This window comes from Heloderma suspectum, chromosome 8 (genome assembly GCF_057233095.1).
Source record: "Heloderma suspectum isolate Gila_16-S chromosome 8, 16-S_ref, whole genome shotgun sequence".
NCBI classification, from domain to species: domain Eukaryota; kingdom Metazoa; phylum Chordata; class Lepidosauria; order Squamata; family Helodermatidae; genus Heloderma; species Heloderma suspectum.
In genome coordinates, this window is record NC_139465.1 from 56,491,318 (window position 1) to 56,497,317 (window position 6,000).

Here is a 6,000-nt window from a genome sequence, read left to right on the forward strand (position 1 = left end):
GGTTAGGGTTAGGGTTAGGGTTAGGGTTAGGGTTAGGGTTAGGGTTAGGGTTAGGGTTAGGGTTAGGGTTAGGGTTAGGGTTAGGGTTAGGGTTAGGGTTAGGGTTAGGGTTAGGGTTAGGGTTAGGGTTAGGGTTAGGGTTAGGGTTAGGGTTAGGGTTAGGGTTAGGGTTAGGGTTAGGGTTAGGGTTAGGGTTAGGGTTAGGGTTAGGGTTAGGGTTAGGGTTAGGGTTAGGGTTAGGGTTAGGGTTAGGGTTAGGGTTAGGGTTAGGGTTAGGGTTAGGGTTAGGGTTAGGGTTAGGGTTAGGGTTAGGGTTAGGGTTAGGGTTAGGGTTAGGGTTAGGGTTAGGGTTAGGGTTAGGGTTAGGGTTAGGGTTAGGGTTAGGGTTAGGGTTAGGGTTAGGGTTAGGGTTAGGGTTAGGGTTAGGGTTAGGGTTAGGGTTAGGGTTAGGGTTAGGGTTAGGGTTAGGGTTAGGGTTAGGGTTAGGGTTAGGGTTAGGGTTAGGGTTAGGGTTAGGGTTAGGGTTAGGGTTAGGGTTAGGGTTAGGGTTAGGGTTAGGGTTAGGGTTAGGGTTAGGGTTAGGGTTAGGGTTAGGGTTAGGGTTAGGGTTAGGGTTAGGGTTAGGGTTAGGGTTAGGGTTAGGGTTAGGGTTAGGGTTAGGGTTAGGGTTAGGGTTAGGGTTAGGGTTAGGGTTAGGGTTAGGGTTAGGGTTAGGGTTAGGGTTAGGGTTAGGGTTAGGGTTAGGGTTAGGGTTAGGGTTAGGGTTAGGGTTAGGGTTAGGGTTAGGGTTAGGGTTAGGGTTAGGGTTAGGGTTAGGGTTAGGGTTAGGGTTAGGGTTAGGGTTAGGGTTAGGGTTAGGGTTAGGGTTAGGGTTAGGGTTAGGGTTAGGGTTAGGGTTAGGGTTAGGGTTAGGGTTAGGGTTAGGGTTAGGGTTAGGGTTAGGGTTAGGGTTAGGGTTAGGGTTAGGGTTAGGGTTAGGGTTAGGGTTAGGGTTAGGGTTAGGGTTAGGGTTAGGGTTAGGGTTAGGGTTAGGGTTAGGGTTAGGGTTAGGGTTAGGGTTAGGGTTAGGGTTAGGGTTAGGGTTAGGGTTAGGGTTAGGGTTAGGGTTAGGGTTAGGGTTAGGGTTAGGGTTAGGGTTAGGGTTAGGGTTAGGGTTAGGGTTAGGGTTAGGGTTAGGGTTAGGGTTAGGGTTAGGGTTAGGGTTAGGGTTAGGGTTAGGGTTAGGGTTAGGGTTAGGGTTAGGGTTAGGGTTAGGGTTAGGGTTAGGGTTAGGGTTAGGGTTAGGGTTAGGGTTAGGGTTAGGGTTAGGGTTAGGGTTAGGGTTAGGGTTAGGGTTAGGGTTAGGGTTAGGGTTAGGGTTAGGGTTAGGGTTAGGGTTAGGGTTAGGGTTAGGGTTAGGGTTAGGGTTAGGGTTAGGGTTAGGGTTAGGGTTAGGGTTAGGGTTAGGGTTAGGGTTAGGGTTAGGGTTAGGGTTAGGGTTAGGGTTAGGGTTAGGGTTAGGGTTAGGGTTAGGGTTAGGGTTAGGGTTAGGGTTAGGGTTAGGGTTAGGGTTAGGGTTAGGGTTAGGGTTAGGGTTAGGGTTAGGGTTAGGGTTAGGGTTAGGGTTAGGGTTAGGGTTAGGGTTAGGGTTAGGGTTAGGGTTAGGGTTAGGGTTAGGGTTAGGGTTAGGGTTAGGGTTAGGGTTAGGGTTAGGGTTAGGGTTAGGGTTAGGGTTAGGGTTAGGGTTAGGGTTAGGGTTAGGGTTAGGGTTAGGGTTAGGGTTAGGGTTAGGGTTAGGGTTAGGGTTAGGGTTAGGGTTAGGGTTAGGGTTAGGGTTAGGGTTAGGGTTAGGGTTAGGGTTAGGGTTAGGGTTAGGGTTAGGGTTAGGGTTAGGGTTAGGGTTAGGGTTAGGGTTAGGGTTAGGGTTAGGGTTAGGGTTAGGGTTAGGGTTAGGGTTAGGGTTAGGGTTAGGGTTAGGGTTAGGGTTAGGGTTAGGGTTAGGGTTAGGGTTAGGGTTAGGGTTAGGGTTAGGGTTAGGGTTAGGGTTAGGGTTAGGGTTAGGGTTAGGGTTAGGGTTAGGGTTAGGGTTAGGGTTAGGGTTAGGGTTAGGGTTAGGGTTAGGGTTAGGGTTAGGGTTAGGGTTAGGGTTAGGGTTAGGGTTAGGGTTAGGGTTAGGGTTAGGGTTAGGGTTAGGGTTAGGGTTAGGGTTAGGGTTAGGGTTAGGGTTAGGGTTAGGGTTAGGGTTAGGGTTAGGGTTAGGGTTAGGGTTAGGGTTAGGGTTAGGGTTAGGGTTAGGGTTAGGGTTAGGGTTAGGGTTAGGGTTAGGGTTAGGGTTAGGGTTAGGGTTAGGGTTAGGGTTAGGGTTAGGGTTAGGGTTAGGGTTAGGGTTAGGGTTAGGGTTAGGGTTAGGGTTAGGGTTAGGGTTAGGGTTAGGGTTAGGGTTAGGGTTAGGGTTAGGGTTAGGGTTAGGGTTAGGGTTAGGGTTAGGGTTAGGGTTAGGGTTAGGGTTAGGGTTAGGGTTAGGGTTAGGGTTAGGGTTAGGGTTAGGGTTAGGGTTAGGGTTAGGGTTAGGGTTAGGGTTAGGGTTAGGGTTAGGGTTAGGGTTAGGGTTAGGGTTAGGGTTAGGGTTAGGGTTAGGGTTAGGGTTAGGGTTAGGGTTAGGGTTAGGGTTAGGGTTAGGGTTAGGGTTAGGGTTAGGGTTAGGGTTAGGGTTAGGGTTAGGGTTAGGGTTAGGGTTAGGGTTAGGGTTAGGGTTAGGGTTAGGGTTAGGGTTAGGGTTAGGGTTAGGGTTAGGGTTAGGGTTAGGGTTAGGGTTAGGGTTAGGGTTAGGGTTAGGGTTAGGGTTAGGGTTAGGGTTAGGGTTAGGGTTAGGGTTAGGGTTAGGGTTAGGGTTAGGGTTAGGGTTAGGGTTAGGGTTAGGGTTAGGGTTAGGGTTAGGGTTAGGGTTAGGGTTAGGGTTAGGGTTAGGGTTAGGGTTAGGGTTAGGGTTAGGGTTAGGGTTAGGGTTAGGGTTAGGGTTAGGGTTAGGGTTAGGGTTAGGGTTAGGGTTAGGGTTAGGGTTAGGGTTAGGGTTAGGGTTAGGGTTAGGGTTAGGGTTAGGGTTAGGGTTAGGGTTAGGGTTAGGGTTAGGGTTAGGGTTAGGGTTAGGGTTAGGGTTAGGGTTAGGGTTAGGGTTAGGGTTAGGGTTAGGGTTAGGGTTAGGGTTAGGGTTAGGGTTAGGGTTAGGGTTAGGGTTAGGGTTAGGGTTAGGGTTAGGGTTAGGGTTAGGGTTAGGGTTAGGGTTAGGGTTAGGGTTAGGGTTAGGGTTAGGGTTAGGGTTAGGGTTAGGGTTAGGGTTAGGGTTAGGGTTAGGGTTAGGGTTAGGGTTAGGGTTAGGGTTAGGGTTAGGGTTAGGGTTAGGGTTAGGGTTAGGGTTAGGGTTAGGGTTAGGGTTAGGGTTAGGGTTAGGGTTAGGGTTAGGGTTAGGGTTAGGGTTAGGGTTAGGGTTAGGGTTAGGGTTAGGGTTAGGGTTAGGGTTAGGGTTAGGGTTAGGGTTAGGGTTAGGGTTAGGGTTAGGGTTAGGGTTAGGGTTAGGGTTAGGGTTAGGGTTAGGGTTAGGGTTAGGGTTAGGGTTAGGGTTAGGGTTAGGGTTAGGGTTAGGGTTAGGGTTAGGGTTAGGGTTAGGGTTAGGGTTAGGGTTAGGGTTAGGGTTAGGGTTAGGGTTAGGGTTAGGGTTAGGGTTAGGGTTAGGGTTAGGGTTAGGGTTAGGGTTAGGGTTAGGGTTAGGGTTAGGGTTAGGGTTAGGGTTAGGGTTAGGGTTAGGGTTAGGGTTAGGGTTAGGGTTAGGGTTAGGGTTAGGGTTAGGGTTAGGGTTAGGGTTAGGGTTAGGGTTAGGGTTAGGGTTAGGGTTAGGGTTAGGGTTAGGGTTAGGGTTAGGGTTAGGGTTAGGGTTAGGGTTAGGGTTAGGGTTAGGGTTAGGGTTAGGGTTAGGGTTAGGGTTAGGGTTAGGGTTAGGGTTAGGGTTAGGGTTAGGGTTAGGGTTAGGGTTAGGGTTAGGGTTAGGGTTAGGGTTAGGGTTAGGGTTAGGGTTAGGGTTAGGGTTAGGGTTAGGGTTAGGGTTAGGGTTAGGGTTAGGGTTAGGGTTAGGGTTAGGGTTAGGGTTAGGGTTAGGGTTAGGGTTAGGGTTAGGGTTAGGGTTAGGGTTAGGGTTAGGGTTAGGGTTAGGGTTAGGGTTAGGGTTAGGGTTAGGGTTAGGGTTAGGGTTAGGGTTAGGGTTAGGGTTAGGGTTAGGGTTAGGGTTAGGGTTAGGGTTAGGGTTAGGGTTAGGGTTAGGGTTAGGGTTAGGGTTAGGGTTAGGGTTAGGGTTAGGGTTAGGGTTAGGGTTAGGGTTAGGGTTAGGGTTAGGGTTAGGGTTAGGGTTAGGGTTAGGGTTAGGGTTAGGGTTAGGGTTAGGGTTAGGGTTAGGGTTAGGGTTAGGGTTAGGGTTAGGGTTAGGGTTAGGGTTAGGGTTAGGGTTAGGGTTAGGGTTAGGGTTAGGGTTAGGGTTAGGGTTAGGGTTAGGGTTAGGGTTAGGGTTAGGGTTAGGGTTAGGGTTAGGGTTAGGGTTAGGGTTAGGGTTAGGGTTAGGGTTAGGGTTAGGGTTAGGGTTAGGGTTAGGGTTAGGGTTAGGGTTAGGGTTAGGGTTAGGGTTAGGGTTAGGGTTAGGGTTAGGGTTAGGGTTAGGGTTAGGGTTAGGGTTAGGGTTAGGGTTAGGGTTAGGGTTAGGGTTAGGGTTAGGGTTAGGGTTAGGGTTAGGGTTAGGGTTAGGGTTAGGGTTAGGGTTAGGGTTAGGGTTAGGGTTAGGGTTAGGGTTAGGGTTAGGGTTAGGGTTAGGGTTAGGGTTAGGGTTAGGGTTAGGGTTAGGGTTAGGGTTAGGGTTAGGGTTAGGGTTAGGGTTAGGGTTAGGGTTAGGGTTAGGGTTAGGGTTAGGGTTAGGGTTAGGGTTAGGGTTAGGGTTAGGGTTAGGGTTAGGGTTAGGGTTAGGGTTAGGGTTAGGGTTAGGGTTAGGGTTAGGGTTAGGGTTAGGGTTAGGGTTAGGGTTAGGGTTAGGGTTAGGGTTAGGGTTAGGGTTAGGGTTAGGGTTAGGGTTAGGGTTAGGGTTAGGGTTAGGGTTAGGGTTAGGGTTAGGGTTAGGGTTAGGGTTAGGGTTAGGGTTAGGGTTAGGGTTAGGGTTAGGGTTAGGGTTAGGGTTAGGGTTAGGGTTAGGGTTAGGGTTAGGGTTAGGGTTAGGGTTAGGGTTAGGGTTAGGGTTAGGGTTAGGGTTAGGGTTAGGGTTAGGGTTAGGGTTAGGGTTAGGGTTAGGGTTAGGGTTAGGGTTAGGGTTAGGGTTAGGGTTAGGGTTAGGGTTAGGGTTAGGGTTAGGGTTAGGGTTAGGGTTAGGGTTAGGGTTAGGGTTAGGGTTAGGGTTAGGGTTAGGGTTAGGGTTAGGGTTAGGGTTAGGGTTAGGGTTAGGGTTAGGGTTAGGGTTAGGGTTAGGGTTAGGGTTAGGGTTAGGGTTAGGGTTAGGGTTAGGGTTAGGGTTAGGGTTAGGGTTAGGGTTAGGGTTAGGGTTAGGGTTAGGGTTAGGGTTAGGGTTAGGGTTAGGGTTAGGGTTAGGGTTAGGGTTAGGGTTAGGGTTAGGGTTAGGGTTAGGGTTAGGGTTAGGGTTAGGGTTAGGGTTAGGGTTAGGGTTAGGGTTAGGGTTAGGGTTAGGGTTAGGGTTAGGGTTAGGGTTAGGGTTAGGGTTAGGGTTAGGGTTAGGGTTAGGGTTAGGGTTAGGGTTAGGGTTAGGGTTAGGGTTAGGGTTAGGGTTAGGGTTAGGGTTAGGGTTAGGGTTAGGGTTAGGGTTAGGGTTAGGGTTAGGGTTAGGGTTAGGGTTAGGGTTAGGGTTAGGGTTAGGGTTAGGGTTAGGGTTAGGGTTAGGGTTAGGGTTAGGGTTAGGGTTAGGGTTAGGGTTAGGGTTAGGGTTAGGGTTAGGGTTAGGGTTAGGGTTAGGGTTAGGGTTAGGGTTAGGGTTAGGGTTAG